The following is a 21674-nucleotide window of genomic DNA, read 5'->3' as shown; positions in this document are numbered from 1 at the left end:
ACAACCAAATATTTCAACTTTCAAGTAAAAAAGACGAATTTTCAACAACAACAAAATTACTTTGAACCAAATAGGCGTATCATCAAGCGAAAAAGACGAATTTTTTAGAATAAAGTTAAATTTTCAATCAAGAATGGTGTATTAAAAAAAACGCTTCTAACGAAAAATAAAAATTTAAAAAAAAACAGTTACATTTGCTGAGCAAATGAGATTACTTTTTAACAAAACAGTTGCATTTTTAATCTGCAAAGATGATTTTTCAATCAAACACAGTTTCATTTTCAAGTAAATAGCTAAACTTTCAAGCCAAAAATACGATTTTTTTATAAGATTGTTGGATATTCAATCCAGAAAGACAAATTTGCTTTCCAAATAGACGAATTTTCATGAAAACTTACTAATAAAGTAAAAGTAAACAACGATAGATTTAAAGGAAGACAAACAATTTTCATTCATAACTACAAATTAGGTTTAAGGAAACCTTGTAATTGGATTTTAAAGCTGCTGGTCTTCAAGAAATATGATTATGAATAATACAGTTGAATTTTCGACCAAACAAGATTACTTTTTCTAAAACAGTTGAATTTTCAACAAACTAATTAAATTTTATACAAAATAGTGGAATTTTTAACAAAAAAAAAACTAATTTTGAGCTTTTAACAACCAAAACGACGAATTTTTAACAAAAGATTTAAATTTTGAAACAAGAAAGATTTTTCAGTCAAGAGTGATAAGAAAGTTTCAACCAAATTGTTGAATTTTCAGCCGAAAAGTTCATTTTTAACTAAATAGTTGAATTTTCAACTAAAAATGATCAATTTTCAACTAAATTTGGAATAAGCTGCAGTTAAAAAAGAGAATTTTTAGTAAAAAAAAAACACTGATTTTCTGCAAAATGATTCAATCTTCAAACCATAAAATGAATTTTTAACAAAGTAGGTTAACTTAAAAACAAGTATTTAAATTTCCAACTAAAAATGATGAATTTGAAACAAAAAAAGCTTTTTTATTTTATACTTATTAAAATGTTTATAAATTTTATTTCCTTCAAAATTTGTACAAATAATAACTTCTAAATACCTTTTCTCATATAAAACCTGAATTTTTTTAAACTTATGTTTTTCATACAAAAAAATGTATTTATTTTCTATAAATGTTATTGATTGTTATCACCATGTTCACAAATTATATTTAAAATTAGAAGTATGTTCGAAGGTTCTTCAACGAAAAATTGTTGATTGGAAAACAAAAAAATATTCTTCAGAGCAAGATGATATTTATATTTCGTATCTTTCGAAGAAAAAATGTCTTTAATGCACAAAAAATCTCGTTTGTTTGCCCATGAAAACTTTAAAAAAATAATGTTCTTGTAAAACTAATCGCTTTTCTGATAAAATACATTATGAAAAAATGTCATTGATATAAAATTGATTTGTTTGCGAAAAACATAATGAAGTTTTTAAAAAATCAGTTTTTCCTTGAAAGAAGACATTATAAAAACTATTATTGACATAATTAAAAAATATTATTGAAGAAAATTATATTCACAAACATTTTAATAAATAAAAATTTGCCCGCCTCGCGGGCACAATCTCATCGCGCGCTGTGCGCGCGGCTCGCTTCGCTCGCAAGTTTGAGCGCGACAGTTGAATCTCGCGCTTCGCGCTCGGATATTTATTCTTTGCATTTAGAATGCTTGGAAAAAACTTTATCAAAAAATCTCTTTTAGATGGCAGTATTTATATGCGTCTTCATATTCTGAATTGTCTACTTAATTAAGTATAGTAAATCTATAGATTTACTATAGAAATCTACGATTTGAAATCAATTAATTAAGTATAGTCAAAGATTAAGTTTCTCAAAGCTCTGTAGGCTTTGAGGTACACATTCTCATGGTGACACTTGCGCTGCGCGCTCGATTTCCGACTGACATTTGTAAACAGGTTTTGTTGGATTTTTTTCTCGTAACTTTCGTCGTTTTTCCACACATTTTTTTTTATTTTTTTTTTCAACGTTATTTTTCACGAATAAAACAAAAAGTAGCGTCCTATCAAGAGGTGATTCTTAACGAAGTTTTAGATCTTTTTTGGGATAACCAGTTTTGTTAATTCATTTTTTTTCGTATCCTACATAGTTTGTCCACAAAATGGAAATTTTTATTTCCTATTATTTTTTGTGCAATCAAAATTTGAATTTTCGATTTTTGTAGAAAATCCAAAAATTTGTTATGATAATCTTTTAGAGCTTTCAAAAATAAATGTTTTTCTTCTCTTGACTATAACTCTGAGAATTTTCTTTTTATAGAAAAAAGTCATAAGGATAAATTATTTATTTTTTTTTAATACTATAAATATCCGTACAGAGAATTTTCAAATTCAGAATAAAGTAGTCTCAAAAATTTTCAAAATGCGCTCACTTTTTGAATTTTTATCAAAAATGGCTGGTTCACGAGCTCGTCCTTTCTCTTAGGACCTAAAAAAAGTGTGCCAAAGATGAATTTGATTCGTTCATTTTTTTGAGAGTTATCGTGTTTACGGACGGACGGACGGACGGAGAGACAGACGCCATCGTGAAAACCTGATTTTCGGATTCAAGGGGTCTCGAAACGTGGAGATGCGTTGAAAAAGTGTGATGTCAAATTTCCGACAATTCTAATACTTTCTCAATCATAAATGATGAGAATGTAAAAAATTAAATAAATTAAATAGGACGCAGCGAGAATCGAACACGCAGCTTTCGGCTTTGACGCTGAAACTGACTGTCATGACTGCCTGAGCCACTGACGAATTTTAAGTTTATTTCGCCAAACTCGAAAACTTCTCGAAAACGACGGGTGATTTCCCGGTTTGCAAACATTTTTTACGCTCAATGAAATTTAAAAAATCGATCTCTAAAGCTAAATATTTTTCCATTTGAAGTAATAAAAGCCGAGCTGCAAATGAAAGCACTCGAAGTGGAAAAAATTAAAAGTTAAATTATTTTAATTTAAAATGATTCAAAAATCCTTAAAATGCTTCAAAATTTTATTTTAAAATCTTAAAATATTTATAAATTGTTTTACATTTTTTCAAATTTTAAATTATTTTTGAGGAAAAGAACGAGAAGAAGGGGAATTTTCTTGAAAATGGGCTAATTTTCAATTGTGAAATAAAAAAAATTCCAAAATGAAGCAAGGATGAGGGTCAATCCTTTGATTCCAAGAATATCTGTTTAAATTTAAACTCTATAAATAGCTTTTTAAATCGATAGTAGTAGTTTTGATTTTACGTTTCCACGATGTGCCTGCCCTTAAACTTGCCAGAATTTGCCGAGGCCAAGCAATAAATTTTCGCGGCGCAATTAAGGGTGTATTATTAGATATGCGCACATATATTTTGGTCATGTTTACAAGAGGAAACAATCGCAATCTGTCGACAAGAGTACGAAAGCCAAGATATCTAAGGATTCTGAAAGCCAATTTTCAAGTTTGCCTGCATTTCTTCAAACGTTTGACAAGGGGATTTCCAAGTGTCACGCGAAACTTACTCCCTCAAAGTATTTCCTCAATAAACTGCGTCTGGTTTTAAATCTTTACCGAAGTGTTTGGGATTTTGTCAAGAGATCCTAGGATTAAATACAATTTATGAGTATTTTTGAAAGCCGAATTGCACACGAGGAGAGATTAGAGCTCATAATGCTCTCAAACTGGGGAAATAGGGCACTTTTTTACCAAAATAGGGGAATAAATTATATTGAAGAAAGTAAATGTAGGGACCAAGATAGATGAACTCTAAACCCAAAACACATTACTTACTAGAATTTTCACTAAAGCAGAATTAAATTTTAAACAAAACAGACGAATTAAAAAAAAAGTTGAAATTTCAATGAACAAATATTTTCTAGTTAAGAAAGAAAAAATGCAATCACATTACTGAATTTCCAAGCAAACAAAAACACAGCAAGATCAATTTTCTACAAGAAGACGAATTATCATCCAAATATATGCCTTTTCAACCAAATACTTGAAATTCCAACTAAAAACGATACATTTTCAATGAGAAATGACGGATCAAAGAACGCATTTCTAAACATTTACTCGGGACCAAAAAATTTAATTTTTAACAAATTAGGTTTATTTTCAACCAAAGAGATGAGTCTTCAAATAAACAAATGAATTTTTAACAAAGTAATTCTAATTTCTACCAAGTAGTTGAATTTTCAAATAAAAAAGAGATGAATTCTGAACAAAAAATGTAAGAGTAGACTACTCCATTAAAAACAATTTTAAATCAAAAAGACGAATTTTTTACATAAGAGTTTAATTTTTAAACGAAAAGGATTTTTTAGTCCCGAAAGAAAGAAAAGTAATCAAATTGTCGGATCTTCAAGCCAAAAGACGCATTTTTTACAAAACAGTTGAATTTTATACTAAAATAGTTAAATTTTCAACCAAATACTTGAGTTTTAAACTGAAAACGATAGATTTTGTAACCAAAAATGACCGAACAAAGAATAAAATTCAAAAAATTTATTCTGAATCAAAAAAAAATAATAATAATTTTTAACAAAATAGGTTCGTTTTCAACCGTGCAGGTGAATTTTTAAATAGAGAAATAAATTTTTTAAATATTAGTTCAATTTTCTACCCGGTATTTGAATTTTTAATCAAAAAATATTTGAATTTTTAACCAAATAAATATTTTAGTTGTAACTAAAAAACAGTTTAATTCAACCAAAAAAGACTAAGTTTCAACAAAATAGTAGCTTCTTCAACAGAAACATGAATTTTTAAACCAAAAACACGAAATTTTAACCCCGAAATATAAATTTGCAAAAAAATAGTTAAAATTTGTACCAACTTGTTTAATTTTCAAGTCAAAAAGATGACTTTTCTAAGAAAAATTGTCATTATCAACCAAATTGTTGAGTAAACCAAAGATAAATTTTAAAACAAATAGTTAGATATTCTAATAAAAAAGATCAATTTTGCAAAAAATTAATTATAAGTTAAGAAAATGGCTTATTAATAAAAAAATGAAATTTTAACAAAGCAGTTAAATATTCAACCAAGTAGTTTAACTTTCAACGAGGTAGTTGAATGTTCAAATAATAACTCTAATTTCTTAAACAATAATAAATTCAGTGACTTTAAATTTTAAATAAAAAAACTATTGATTCAAACAAAAAAAGGAAAAATTTGCACAAAATAATTGAGTCATAAACCAAAACAGATTAATTTGCAACCAAATAGTTGAATTTTTAACCAAAAGAGGTGAATTTTCAAACCAAAAAGACATATTTTACACCTTTTTCAGTCAATAAAGAAAAAAAGTTTCAACCCGATTGCCGAATTTACAAACTAAGAAGCCGAATTTTCTACAAAACAGCTGAATTATCAACCTAAAAATATAAATTTTAAACAAAAATGTTAATTTTCAATAATTTATTTAAAAAGGAATGACTATTAAACGAAATAGTTAATTTTTCAAAACATGAAACAAAATTTGGAACCAAAAAAGATGAATTCTCAACAGAAAATATAATTTAGACTTTTCAATGAAAAGGATTAACTAAGAGCAAAAATAGTTGGAATTTCTAATTAGGTTCTATTAATTAAGTTCACATTTAGAAGAAAAAACATAAAAAAAGGCAAAGTTTCTTTAAAAAAAGTGAAAAAATAGGAATTATTTAAACAAGGGGAAAGGGTGCAAAGTCTAAAAAGACGAGTGAAAATTCAATGCTCAGTGGAAAATGTAAGAGCATAGAAGGTTATTTCAATTTAAACTCGTTGATCATAACTGGTAAACAAATTATTATTCAAAAAGTATTATAATCTCGCTTGACTTGTATTGCCTCTGAAAATTTTTAATACAGGAGAAAATATAAAAATTGTTAGTTATTAAATAATTAGAAGAAAGATACATCAAGAAAACAAAATGTCACGAGTTTCAAAAGCACTTGTTGGTTGATTACTCACATTGATCAAAGTAAAGAGCCTCTCGAATCTTTGTACTCGAAAACTCTAGTATTACCGAGAAAATTTCGAAAGGGAAAACTGAACCGTTAATTGAACCTGCTGAGTGGATAATGCGACTGGCCAGTTAAACAATTACTTTGCTTTTGCAGTTGATTTCAATTTTTATATACTGAGGTGACTTTAAACGTGTTGGATTCTATATTATGTTTATGAGACTATAAACAAAAATAAACAGTGGCGCAGCCAGATTTTTGAGAAGGGGAAAAGAGAGGAAGGAATTTAGTTCGCGCATAATTGCATATACTGTCTGCATAGCGGAATCTTGTCCCTAAAATAAATGTTAAGATCAAAAGTAGTATAAATAGTGTCACAAATTGGAAAATATAGTGTTATAAAATTTAGCCACGTAGGGAAAACCTCCCTAGAGTGGATACTGCAACCTACAGTGGATAATCAATTAGAATTTGCTAATATATGTATAATAGTTAATTTAATTTAATTAATAGCTATGAAAATATACGTGTCCATAAATTAAAATTAATTATTTTCTTTTTTTATTTGTGCTCTTAATTAATTCTTAGCTACTTTAAAAAGGTTTCCCCAATTAAAGTTACGTATATAGTGAAAATTTAAAAGTGCATAGTATCAAATCAAAAATTTCCAATGGAAAATTAAACTTATTATTAAGCACAATTTTCAGTTTTCTAACCTAATGTTTTAAATAATTGAAAATTTATTTCAATGTTAATTTTAAATTTTGATTCTTTAGTCTATAAATGATCCACATTCCTGTTAACTTATCGCAGGCTTGACAGTCTTTTTTCTGTTAACTAATTTTTTGGAAATTCAACTCATTAGTTGAAAATTCAACTGTCTGGTACAAAATGAAACTGATTTATAGAAAATTCCTTTTCTTTCCAATAAACATTTAATTCACTAAAATGAAAATCTAACTACTCCATTTTTTGTTGAAATCGATCATTCTAATTTTAAAATGCAATTATTTCGTTAAAAGTTTATGCACTTTATTGAGATTTCATCTTTTTTGGTAGACAATTAATCTTTCCAGGAAATAGACGTAGAAGTTAATAATCTCAAAGGGACACTAACCAAAAATTGAGGCAAGCTCCCCTGAGAGAATTCCGATAAAAAATACAATCTTCAGTTTAATTAAAAAGGTCTAATCTAAAATAGTTAGCCAATTCTGAGTAATTCACAAAAGAATTTTGTGGTTAGAATTTCCGAGGTTTTGAAACTCGGCTTTCCGTAACGACACGAAACAGATTTTCAACAAAATAGTGAAATTCACGCCCCAAAGTGATTAATTGGAATAAAACCGTTGAATTTTTAACCGAAAAATATGTCATTTCTACCCAAAGAGATGAACTTTCCAACTAAAAAAAGAGAAATTTGAACCACAAATTGAATAATTAAATTTTCAACCAAAAGAAATCAATTTTCACTCAAATGAGGAATCTTGAACTAAAAAAATCAATTTTGAATAAAGCAGTTGAAAATTCAACCAAGCAGTTACATTTTCAACTAAAAAAAAGAGACTTTTGAATAAAAAATGGAATAGTTAAATTTTCAACGAAAAGATATCAATTTTCAATTAAAATGATGAATCTTTAACCAAAAAATTTAATTTACACAAAGTATAGAAAATTTAAACCAATTACTTGAATTTTTAATTAAAACAGATCAATTTTTAAAAAATTAAGATTTGGCATAGAAACCAAATTTTTCTCCAATTTTCTCAGACCATAACAAAATTTTCTAATCAAACTCTTCACGCATCAATTGGTCACTAATTTATCTTGAAAGTATTTTCTCTCTTTTTTTAAATTGAAAATTCTATTTTTGATTTAATTTCCTTAATGTCCTTAATTATGCAATATATTGTTTGGTATCAAAAGATTATTATTATTATTTTAAATTAAAAAGAATCAACATTAATAAAAATTATTTCTTTTAATGACGAATATTTACTGATTCATATTTAAACAATAAAAAAACAATGTTTTCGTTAACGGGCGCCATTTGTTTAAAACAAAAACTTTCAGACTTTTTTTGTTTCAAATAGAACATTTAAATTTTCAAGCGTAATATAAAATTGGCCATATATAAAATATATAGTAATATAATATATATAGTAATATAATATATATAGTAATATAAAATTGAGAGATACACTGACGCAGATGATAAATGGCAAAAGTTTACACTTTTTTATATAAAATTGTATTTTTTATTACCGGAAGTTGACATTTTAAATCCAAAAGGACGAATTTTCTGTCCAAATAGACAAATTATCAACAAAAATTTTGAATTTTCTACCAAAAGCGATGACTTTTTAACAAAATACTTGCAGTTTCTAATCACAAAAAAAACTGTGAACCAAATCGTTGTATTTTGGAACAAATAATAATAAAATTTAATTAAAACCAGTTTAATTTTCAACACAAAGATGAATTCCCTGCAAAAAAGTAAATAATTAATATTTCAAAAAAAATTTTTTTTAAATGAAACATATCAATTTTCAGTTAGAGTTGAATTAAAAACAATATTTAAATTTGCAATAATTTAATTAATTTCATTAATTTATTAATTTAAAATAATTAATTTTCTACCAAAAAAAGACAAATTTTCAACAGCATACATAAATTTTCAAATAAATAGTTGAATTCTCAACTAAAAAAAAAAGAAAAGATGAATAAGAATTAAAAAAGTGTTAACCAAAACAGTTAAGTTTTCAACCAGAGAATAAATTTTGAACAAAAATGATGAATCTACAATTCTGCAACAAAGAAATGAAATTTCAGTTAAAATTATAATTGTTCAAAAAACAAAACAAAACAAAAAAAAAACAATTTTTTATAAAGTAGTTTAACTGTCAACCCAGAATTCATATTTTTTATCCCAAACAATGAATTTTCAGCAAATAAAGATTTTTCAGTGAAAAGAGAAAAAAATGTCCAAACAAACAAAACATACATTTTTTACAATGTAGTTCAACTTTTACCCAAGTAGCTGAAAATTCAATTTAAAAAAATACATTTTCAAGCAAAAATAAAATAGTGACTTTTGTAAGATTTGTTTTCAAATCCCTGACTTTCTCAGATCAATAAAAATCCCTGACTTGTCCCTGATTTCCTTGAAATTACTTTCAATATGACAAAAAATATATATAGATTTGAAAGGTTTTAATGAAATTATTATTAAAGTTTTTAAACGTCAGGAATAAAAAAAAATTAAAAATATTTTTGATTGTAGCTTTGCGATTTTCACCGTGATAAAATGAATAAAATGTTTAAAAGGTGTGCTTTTTTGTATATTTAAACAAAACTAAAAATTATAAAACAAATAAAAACGACTAAAAAGCGGTTCAGCAGTATTTTTTGGCTCAACAGCAAACAAGTGTAGAAAACTTTTTTTTTTCTTTAAGAGAATAGAAATTCCATGAATTTTCCAGGATTTCGAGGGAGCTAGACACCCTGGATAATTATCTTGATTCAAATTTTTTTGTTCTGTTTTAAAAAGAAAATTTGAATTTTCGAGCGTAATATAGAATTGGCGTCAAAAAGTCGGAGACGTCCATCGACGCAGATGATGAATGGTAAAAGTGTGACTGACTGCCGCGCAATGAGCAAGAATAACCGAATTAATTGGCAGTGGGTGCCACGCGCTTCTGTGTCCGCGAAAAACTTCAAGGTCAGATCAGTTGAAATGTCGATCACATGCAAAAATGACGTAAGGCACTTTCGCTGTGTGAGAAGACGTATCATTTTTCCCACAATCGACAAAGAATGATCGCAGATTTGTTTAATGACGTTTTAATGTCTGCTAATTATTCTGGTTTTTAAACTTTTAAATTAGAATGTTTAGATTTGTATGCCTGGGTCCATTAAAAAATATATGGAACAATTTTTTGACATTTTTAAACCCCCTCTAGGTATTACATAACCTTTTTTAAAAATAAAAATTAGTTATTTGTATGAGAGACTTTGCTTGAGGATCAACATTTATTTTTGAGTTTTTAATAGTATATTTCATTGCGTGGAGGACCTGTCTAACTATCTGAGTGATGTACGATATTTTATTCGAAATCAGTATTTTATGTAGGGCCGCCTGTAAAGTGAGTCGCGTGATATTTATAATATCTTTGGTCCTGAAAATATACGACGGACGTGACAGTCATCTTCTTTCAAAAGATATTGCACAAAAAGTGCAAATTATAAAGTTTTGTTAAATTATGAATAACTCCCAAAATAAGTATATTTTTAAAATTTCAAGATGGTAACATTTTTTTAAAAGTGAAAACTTTTTAAATTAGAAGTTATTCTATTTTTACAATTACAAAACATCAATTTTACAATTCCTATTTCGACATATCCAACACTTTCGCCCACAAATTAATTTGTTTGTAATGCAAGATTTAAAATGGTAAAGATCAAAGTTTAAATTTAGCACTCTGAAATTTTAATGATTCAAGGCTTTTTATTTCAAACAATTCAGTTTTAAAATGCTCAGTTTTAAATATTTGATTATTAATGGTTCATTTTAAATGGATAGCAAAATATTGCTAAATATTAAACAAAACTCTTTCTTTAATTAGAATCTTTGAAATTGAATGAATTAAGAATGGAATATATATTATTGTTAATTTTTTAATACTCAAAGTACAATTCAAACTTAAAAGTCATTAGCTACGCATATTAAAAGCAAAACATTTTAGAATGGCGACTTGTACAGTAAATAATTTTATAATTCGTAAAGTTAACAAGTCTTGACCTTAACTTTAAAAAATTGAAATTAAATTTATTTTAAATTGAGTTATGTCATGTGAGATAAAATTGGTTAGATGTATTATCAAAAAAAGCATATTTTATCCAATTTTTTATTTTTTTAAATATATCTAGGTAGTGTTACGTAGAAAACCTCTACCCATCGAATTTTAACTAAATTTTTAATAAAAATGGTAGACCTTTAACCTATAAGTATGGACGTGCGGTCAGTGAGACCGCACCTTGGTTCTGACCTTCCCCCTCCCCCGCCTTCCTAGAGGATTCCGTAACTAGTAGCTTCAGTTTTAGTTCTGGTGTCACCGAAAAGGTTGATCACGTGTGGTCCTGCGTCAATGAGACCGCACGTCCACGATGGCGTCACAATTTTATATTTCTGTTTCAATTTGATTCAAGGTATTTATAATGCAAGACTTCACATATTCACAGGTCCCGATTATCTCGCATTTGAGCCAAAAGTGACAAATTAGAACGAAAGCATGGACGTGCGGTCTACGAGACCGCACCAGGCAGTATGTGAGACCTCAACTCAATGTTATTGAAAAAATCAAATCACGTCCATACTTGATAGTTAAATTTGAAATTCTCAGATTTAAAAATCAGTATTAGAGGTGCTGAAGCTCATTTTACATCAACCATCTCATAAAATCAGCAATTTAATGGAAATTGGTCTATAAAAGGTTCCCGAATATATAGTTAAAGTATCATCCCCTGAGCCTTAAAACGTGGGATCTTGAACATAAACTGAATTTCGCACCCTCAAGAGTACTTTAGCAGTCTGTCGTCAAGGAGACTGGGAATTAATGAACCTGGAATTCATATACAGGGCAGTATTGGCTAGAAAGTGGGTAAGTAAGTACTCGAGAATAATTTTATTTCATGTAGGTTTAAGAGGGAGAAACAATATTTAGACTAGTGAAGAAAAATTCACTACAATTTTTTTTAATTTTGCAGTGTTGCACGAAGTTTTTAAGCCTAATTTATTATCCTGCATAGTCATTAAGTCAATAAAAATTATATGTATACAATTCCGCCACATAAATAAAGAGCAGAAAAATATTAATTTATGATATTTTAAATAATAGCGATGTACAGCGAAGCCACAGCTTAATGTACGTGAAAACGGTGAAAAAGAGACACATTTAAACCGAAATTCACCAAAAGTATATTAAAAAGAATTAAAAAGAATTAAAAAGAAAAAAGAATTCGTAAAAATGTACATGAACTTCCGGTGAATTTGAACGTATTCATAATAAATTCAAAAAATAAACAAAAAAATCCATGAATTTAGAGGAATTTAATGGAAACGAGAAGATGCCAAAGAAATTCTTAAAAATTCCAAGTGAATTTTTGAAAAATTCAAATGAAATAAACCAAACATAAAAACCAAAAATATTTGATTGATTTCGGTGAGATTTGAGTAAATTTATAAGAATTTATGGAATTTATAAGAATTTGATAAAACGCTTAAGAATTCAAGTTAAGTTTGAAAGACTTCAGAATGAAGTGAAAAAAAACAACAAAAATGTTTTTTAATCCATTAGATTGAGTAGAATATTGTGAATTTATAAGAATTCAAGTTAAGTCAACGAAAGTTAACAAAGTCCAGAGGATTCACCACAATTTTTAAGAATTCAGGATAATATAATAAGAATTCAAGGTGAATTCCAAATGAATTCATTTGAGTGGAAAAAAATGTAAACAATCCCAAATATTCTACTGATTTCAGTGAAATTAGATTGAATAAGAATCATTCCAGGAAATTTAATGTACTCTGATGAAATTCATCAAGAATTTGAAAGAATATAATTTAGCAAAATTTTTAAAATAAAAAAATGTCCATGAAATTAAACAAAATGAGAGGGAACAGAACTCCGGGCAGCTTCAAGAGAACTTGAGTGAATTGAAAAAATTCATATACAAAAGCCAAGGAACTAAATTAAATTCCAAGAGAATTTAGAAAAATTATTGAAAATGTGAAGAATTCTGTGAAATTAAAAAATTTAAGGCGCATTTGAAAAAAAGTGAAATGAAAAAATCCAAAATATTGCACTGATTTCAGTAAAATTATAGGAAATTTTGAAGAATTTCATTAAATAACTATAAATTCAAGGTGATTTCGACGGTGAGTTTGAAAGACTTTAGGGAGAATTAAAAAAAAAAACTAAAAAAAATTAATCCATTAACGTGAGCAAAATTTAATAAATTTAAAAGAATTCAAGTGAATTGAAAAGAATTCTTAAGAAATCAGGCTAAACTTGTATAAATTCTCGGTTTATTCCAAATAAATTGAAAAAATGCAAACAATTCCAAATACTCCACTGATTTAATTAAATTGTAGTCGATTAGAACAATTTACGAGAATCCAAAAGGCTTTGAAGAAACTCAGAAGAATTTCAAAGAATATAATTCAGCAAAATTTTCAAAATAAAAAAAATTCCCTCTAAATTGTATAAAATGAGAGTGAACAGAATTTAAGGCGAATTCGATAGAATTTGGGCGAATTGAAAATAATTCAAATAAGAAAACCAACGAATTAAATGAAATTCGAGTTAATTTAGGAAAACACGGGACATGAGAAGAATTCGACAGAATTCATAAAAATTCAAGAGGAATTAAAAACAAAAAAATAATGAAATGAAACAATTTTAAAATCTAAAATATTCCACTGATTTCAGTATAATAATTCAGAAAAATTTTTAAGATAAAGAAATGTCCATCGGATTGAGTAAAACAAGAATGAACAGAATTTAAGTGAATTGGAAAAAATTGAAATACGAAAACCAATTAATTAAATAAAATTCGAGTGAGTTTAGAGAAATTGAAGTGAAGTAAGAAGAATTCGATGGAACTCATAAAAATACGAGTTGAATTTATTTAAAAATTCAAAAGAATAGAAAATAATTCAAAAATATATTCAAAATTCATTGAATTCATTAAATTTGGAATTAAATGAGAAAAATTCAAGGGAATTCAAAAGAATTTAATGAATTGCCTAGGAATTTAAGGTGACTTTAAAAGACTTAAAAGCGAATTGAAAAGAATCAAAAGAATTTCAAAGAATTAAAAAGAAATCAGGATACATTAATAAAAACTTTGGGTGATTTCCAAAAGAATTGAAAAACAAATTTTATTCCAAAATATCCCATTGTTTTCAGTAAGATTGGGGTGAATTTTGAAGTAGTCAATTGAATTTTTAAAAAATCAAGTGAATAGAACAAAAAATTTTAAATAAACAAAAATCCATTGAGTCATAAGAATTCAAGAAGCATTTAAATGTTTTTAGGATGATTGAAAAAATTGAAAATCCAAAAAAGATCCAATGAATTCAACCAACACTTTGATCAAGTAAAAATTTGTTGATTCAATAAAATTTGCATTCAATCAACCAAACTTTTCTGAGAGTATTTTTGGTCTAAAATAGTCTCAAAAATTATAATTTTCAAATGAAAGTTCTAGACTTCTTTCTTTTGCCACTTCGATTTTTATTATAAACAGAGACACAAAAATAAATCGATATATTTCAATCAAGATAGAAATTGATTAGACGACTTTAATGGTCATAGAAAAACGAAACCTTTAAATTATCTACAATTGTACAATATTGTACACTGCCTACGCAATGGAAACACTATTTCATTATCAGTGTGCAGATCGTCCAGATTACGTCACGCCTGACGTCCACATTGGTTCGCATCACGCAAGTCAACTTGTACATGTCCTTTTTTATATGTTTTTATTTGATAGCCATTCAAATTTTCTTTAACGATCGTGTCAAGCATGGCAATAAAGATTTATTTATTTCCTTTGCAATCGATTCTCCTACGTCATACAAAAAACAATTGCTCGCAAAAAACATATTTGTTATAACTTCAAACAGATTTAGAAGAGACCGGGTTAAGACGGCACACCTGATTTTTTCTTAATTTATATGGTTTTCAAAACTGCTCTTATTAGAAATGGGTAGAAGAACTTAAATGGCAGTTCTGACAAAAGAAAATAATAGGAGAATATAGTACTGGTGGAATTTTACGAGACGAATTCTGTAATTCTAAGGCAATTATTTAAAATGTCAAAATACTTTTTTTTGATAACTACGTAATTTTCTCCAACTTAATTTTTTTCGCGAATTTACTTAGGCAAAAAGAGGAATTTTCTACCCAGAAGATTAATTTTCTACTAAAAAAGACGAAATGTCAACGAAATTTTAAACGAAATTTTAACTAAATACATAGATTTTTAACCAAATAAATGAATTTTCAACAAATTACATACATTTTCAACCAAAAATTTGAATTTTTAAAGTAGAAAAGTCCAATTTGCAATGAAAAATGGAATAATTAAAATTTAATTTGAAACAAAATACTTGAACCTTCAATTAAAACAGATTAATTTTTTACTATATATGCTAAACCAATCGTTATACATACAATTTTACCCAATAGTTAAATTTTCAACCAAGAATATTTGTTTTTTACCGCAACAGACGCATTTCCAATAATTAAATAAATTTTCAACTAAACAGTTAAATTTTTATACTACAAAAGACCAATTTTTATCAAAAAAATGGAACTTAAATTTTCAATTTAAAAATTAATTTTTAACAAGAAAAATAACGAATTTACAGTTGCACAATTAACTTTTCATCAAAGAAAATCAATGATAAATCTTAAACTAAAAAATGAATTTTTATTAAAGTACATTCAACTTTTGAACTAACTATGTAGTTGAATTTTCTTTCGAACTATTGAATTTTCAACCAGAAAATGTGCATTTTCGACAAAAAAGTTAATTTTCAACTAAAAATTTTAGCGTTGAGAACGATTTATTTGTATAAAAATTATGAATAACATTACTTTATACGAAATAACACGAAGAATTATTTATTTAATGAAAAAAATAATAATAAAGGTACACAGTATTTAAATGAAAATTCACATTGTAGTGTTCCACTAAATATGACGTGTATTTTAATGAAACAAATTTCTCCCATACTGCCCCGGTTTTCCCTTACCTTAATCTCACTTTTTCAGTCATTATTAAAATAAATTTTAAAACGTATTTAAATTATATAAATTTCCACTTTTTCCCATCATAAACATATGAGGAGACAATCATTTAATTAGTAAATATTAAAACACGTCAGGAATTCCATAAATTTGTATTAGACTTTTCAAACTATGTAATGTACACCTGTTGCACTTGCCTACATAATAGAGGACGAGTCTAAATTTGCATCAGACAACTACACATGCAATTTTCACCGTGTTCATTTTGTATTTGAATTTCACTGATTCATCAGTTACTGATTGATCAGCAAAATTTCACTGTTTCAGGTTGAAAGTATTAAAAAAAAATGAATTCAAATTAAAGCATTTAAAGTTGGGTAATTATAAATAATTTTTTTTGCAAAAATTGAAATATTATAAATTTGTTAATTTCAAAACTGCAGTCTTCAAAATTAGACAATCCTTAAATGAAAAGTGTTGACAACTTTGGAGCGTTTCAAATTGTGAAATTTCAAACTCAAGGCATTGAAAATTGCATCATTTTAATAGTTGAGGGTTCATGGCTCAATATTGCTGGAATTTAATATTTACGCTAGAAGTTTCCTAAAAGTTGCGTAAGCTGAATTTAAGGTCTTCAAAATTAGAAGGTATTTTAAGCTATCTAAATTGTATAAGTTTTATTTGTAGGCCTTCATCAAACTTGAAGCATTTTTACTAAACGGCAAGAAATTCTTAAATTTCGAAAATACATAATTTTAAACTATTCAATGTTAATATTTAATTTTCAAATTAATGTCAATTTTTTTTTAAATTGTTGAATTTTGAATATTTACAAGTGAAATTTTTTCAATTTGAAATATTTGCAATTTAAAACTCTTAATTTTTAAGACGAAATATTTTCGAATTCAAACATTTAAAAAATGTATGTTTTCAATTTTAAGCACTTATAATAGTAGTGTTACCAATTTTTTCCAGCAAATATTGGTGTAGGGGGGGGGGGGGGGGGGGGGGGGGGATAAAGATGAAAAATAAGGCTTCTTATTTTGGGAAAAAGTTTTCTTTTTGAAATATCGGACAAATTTGTTTACTGTAAGATTATTTATAGGATTTTAAAAAATTGAAAGATTTTTTAATTGCAAACATTGAATATTTTATAATTGTAAATTTTAAAAACTTAAAACTCGCCAGTTTTAAACATTTTTAATTTCTATAATTATGAAGAATTTGAATTTACAGGAATTGAAAAACAATTTGAAGAAAAAATTGAAAAGAAAAAAAGGAGAATAGAAGAATTAAAAGAGTTGACGGGAAAAAATCTTGGATTTTGAAAATATGCAATTGTAAATTATTAAATTTGGAAGATTTACCCTTGAAGTTTCTACAATTTGAACGACATACAATTTAAAACTCTTCTCACTTTTAAGATTGAATAATTTAAATGCAAAAATTTCAAAAATTGAACAGCTTTGGATTTTAATAATTTGTAATAATTGTAATGCCAAATTGTCTTCTAACCAATTTTTTAAGGGGAAAAAACGACTGAAGCTGAAAAATAAAGTAGTTATTTTGGAAAAAAGTTTTCTTTTTTTAAACTACCTCAAAAATGTTTTTATAACAAGATTATTTAGAATTTTTGGAAAAATTACAGATTTTTCATTTGTAAATTTAAATTGTAATTTTTAATTCATTTTTAATCGTAAATTAAAAAAAGAATAATTCTTCAATTTCAAAGAATTTAAAGCTCTACAATTTTTAAGAATTTGAACTTGAAGGTACACATTCTTTAGGACGAAAAAATGACTAAAGCTGAAAAATAAGGGAAATCAAATAAGAGAAAAATAAGGGACTTCTTAGTTTTTTTTTCGTAAAACTTAAATAACTTTTAGCTGTCAATTTTCAAAAATTAAAACTCTTCAATTTAAAAAATTTTAAAGCTCTACAAATTTGAAGCAATGCAACTTAAAGGATTTGAAGTAAAATTCAAAAAGAAAAAAATAAGGAAAAAAGAATTGGAAGAATTGAAGAAAAAAATCTTTTAATTATTTTGAAAATGTAAAATGGTAAACTATTCAATTTGAAAGATATATATGTTCAATTTAGGTAATTTTGAACCATTTAGGATTTTTGAAATATCAATGTTTGGGCAGCTGAATTTTCCAAATAAAAATATAGTTTAAAATAAACAATGCATATTATTTCTATAACCGGTATTTTTTTTAAACGTGCCCGGTGTTTCAATACAAAATATTTTATTTATATTATTTATATTTCTATAATATAAATATAAACCAACATATCAATTTTTTTCTGTCTAGAATTTGTGTTCTTGAACGAAATTTAACATATTTAGAAAGTGTTTTTCAAATTCTTATTCACAAGGAACGACTGCATTGCGCGAGTCTTTTGCAATTTCTCTTTAGACATCCGTTTTCTTTCTACATCAAAGGTTAACAAAAAATCTAGAAATACATTACATATTATTTCGACATTTCTTTTCTTATGACTTTAATGTACGTCGCTTCACTCACGCATGATGCTATCGTCTGTCAAAGAAAAAGATACTCTCTTAGATGTTAACCAATCTCCAGCACTTCTAGTATTAATTAAATTAATATGGATAATATTGTACAATTAAAAAGAATCCAACATTTTTAATAAAAAAAATCTGCCCGCCTTGCGGGCACATTCTCATCGCGCGCCGGGCGCGCGGCCGGCGGCTCGCTTCGTTTGAAAGTTTGGGCGCTACTAAGGTGCGCGACTGTTGCTTCTCGCGCTCCGCGCTCGATAATGTATTTATCTCATGCCACGTGCTCGACCTTTATGCACAGGCATTATAAAACTAAAGGTGAAAGCATCGATAACAGCAATTTGGTGATTGTGAATTCTCTTTTGTTAAAACTCCTTCGGCTTTAACGAACACATTCTCATCACGAATCTCTTGCTTCGCACTCGAGTTTATCCCTGAAATTTTATACCATTCCCATTAACGGTATATGATTATAATTAATTAATTAACGTAGACTTTTTTTTTGTAAAAATGCATGATAGGCACTTTTTCAAAAAAAGACTTATCATAGGAGCGGAAAGATCGATGATGAAACTTAGAAGCCAGAAGTAGTTGTGTGTTAACATTATTTAGTTGCTTGCATTAAAAAAAGATGGACTTTAACGATTGTTTTATGGCATGCTGGATCAAGCAGGCATCAATGCAGTCGTTTTTTATACTTTAAAAACAATGGTGAATCTCGAAGCCGTCGTGAATTAAAAAAAAAAAAATGATGTGTTCTAATTTTATAAGGCCATGGCTGCGAATTCGTTTGGAGAAGCCTAATTTATCATTATCGCATACGATTTGTGAAATTGTTTATTTTTTAAATACAAATACATGGAGCAAAATCAGCCGTATTTGGCATAGTTTGGCCGAAAAATGTAATTTTTTTATTTTTGTTCTACGCTGCCAAAAATTGAATTTTTGATTTTTCAAGAAAATTAAAAAAGTTATTATGATAATCTTGAATCAAAAGTTATTCTGGAAACAGATATAGACATACATACGGACAGACAGACATACAGACACACATTTGTAAAACTCTGTTTTTCGATTTCCGAGGGTCTCAAAACGTGAACATTTGACAAAAACTGTTAAAATTAATTTTAAACCAAGAGAGATGGACTTTTAAACAAAGAAAATTAATTTTCAAGAAAAAAGTAAATAAAAGTTGCATTTACAACCAAATAGTTGAACTTACAAGCAAAGGAGACGAGTTTTTAACAAGAAAGTTGAATTTTTAACCAAAATATGAATTTTCAACCTATGAAGATAAATGTTCCGACTAGAAAGACTAATTTTCAACAAAAGAGTTGAATTTTAAGCAAAGAGATTTTTTTTAACCAAGAAAAAAAATTCAACCAAACTGTGAAAAATGCAAGCCAAAACGACGATTTTTTTACAAAACGGCTAAATTTTCTATCCAAAATATAAATTTTCAACAAAAATATTTTTATTAATAAAATAAATGAAGTTTCTGTAACATCGTTGAATTTGCAAACCAAAAATACGAATTTGCAACTAAGAAAGATTTTTCAGTCAAACATTTGAATTTTTAATCCAACAATATTAATTTTGAACACAAAAGTTAATTTTCTGTCGAATTGTTAAATTTTCAACCGCGAGAGATTAATTTTTAACCAATAGAGATGAATTTTTAATCAAGAGAGATGAATTTTGAACCCAAAGTATAATAGTAGTAGACTTTTCAATCAAAAAGAATGAACTTTAAACCAAAAAATATTACTGTTTTAATAATTAATAATAAAATATAATAAAATTCATAATAAAAATTAATTAATAAAATTAATTAATAATAAATAATAATTAATAATAAAATTAATAATAAAAATATGAACCAAAATGATAAATTCCTAACGAATTAGTTGAATTCTAACTAGAACCATAAATGAAAAATAATTAATTATTAGTTTAAAAAATCATTTTCAACCAAAAGAATGCATTGCTAACAAAATAATTAAACTTTCAACCAATTAGTTTTACCAAAAACATTAAGTAAAAGAGACAAAAAAGACGAATTTTCAACAAGACAGTTGAATTATTAAACAAGGAAGAATGGCTTCAAAACCATATTATTGTATTTGCAACAAAATAATAAAAATTTTATCCAAAAAGAGGAATTCTCAAGTAAAAATATAATATAGAATTTTCAATTAAAAAGAAATAACTTTCAAGGAAACATATAGCTGGATTTTCATAATGGGTTCTGTTATTTTAGTTCGCATTTAAGAGAAAAAAACGCAAAAAAAGTGGAAGTTTCTTGAAAACAGGGGAAAAAGAGGAATTAATTAAAAAAAGGAAAATAGGGGAATAAGGAAAAGTGTAAAGTCTCTAATTCAGAAAAAAGTAATGAAATACCATCTTTGAATAACAGATGCAATAAGCAATCAATCATTTCCAAGAGTACATAATTACAGTGTGATATCTGTTTGCTCTCGTGTCGTTTAGTACTCAGTAGTAAGCATGTGTAATTATGTACACCTTATCAATTTAAAAGTGTATGCCCAGAAGCCAGTTTTCATTTATCTTACGCTTGAAAAGTAATCCTCTTGTATCACTTATTGGCTATAAAGAATTTCATGTTGAAATCTCAGCAAGGAAAATATTATTTTATAAAACCTTGCAGTTAATTCAGAAGCTTCACACGTTTTTCCGAATTTACTACGTTTGTATAATGTTAAATAATTTTTTTGTGTGCCTACATGCGATAACCGATAACTTATCGCACAGAGAGTACACGGAGAAAAATGGAAGGTATGTTTAGCAATATAAATGTGCAAACAGACCATATTGCAGGGTCGACTATAGAACAGCTCTTGAATATGACTAAAGCGACTATCTCTATAATGTAAAAATAAGAGGTCCAAATCGACAATTTCAGAAAGCCGACTCGATTTCCTCTGACCGTCGCCTCGGTCATCTCAAGCTGGCTGACCCGATCATTGTGAAGGGTCGACCGGTTTGGAAATCTCGGATGGTCGATTTGATTTGATCAGACATTCGACTGGGTCGTATTTAATGGTTGATTCGATTACCTTAGATATTTCACGTAGTCATTTCGGATGGGCGATTCGATGTCTTATCAATTAATTTAGAGTAGGACTTCCAATAATAATCATTAATCAAAAAATTACTATTGCGTATAAAAATCGTTAAAAATGTAATTAATAAAAAATAATTATTTATGAATTTAATGTTAACGCTTTTTCTACTAATTAGTAGTTTTTTCACTGATGATTGGTATAGAATGAAATCTATTCATAAATTGATCAAAGTCATCGTACTATTCAATTAGTACAAATTCATACGAATTCCGATATAGAGTATAAAATATTCAC

At 27.1% G+C, this 21674-nt stretch overlaps 1 protein-coding gene across 5 annotated transcripts in view; it reads right to left on the bottom strand.

Annotated features, from left to right (window-relative positions):
- LOC117166965 (protein tyrosine phosphatase type IVA 1) overlaps window positions 1-21674 on the bottom strand; it is a 147130-nt gene that overhangs the window by 30302 nt on the left and 95154 nt on the right. For 2 of the 5 annotated variants that reach the window (XM_033351462.1, XM_033351466.1), the window contains exon 1: window positions 5957-6097. The exons of the other annotated variants lie outside the window; for them this stretch is intronic. The gene's annotated coding sequence lies outside the window, so the exon portion shown is untranslated. Of the gene's footprint in view, window positions 1-5956; window positions 6098-21674 lie in introns of those variants that run through there. 5 annotated transcript variants of the gene reach the window in all.

Source organism: Belonocnema kinseyi, chromosome 2 (assembly GCF_010883055.1).
Source record: "Belonocnema kinseyi isolate 2016_QV_RU_SX_M_011 chromosome 2, B_treatae_v1, whole genome shotgun sequence".
NCBI lineage: Eukaryota > Metazoa > Arthropoda > Insecta > Hymenoptera > Cynipidae > Belonocnema > Belonocnema kinseyi.
This window is presented reverse-complemented; position numbering and strand designations above follow the sequence as displayed.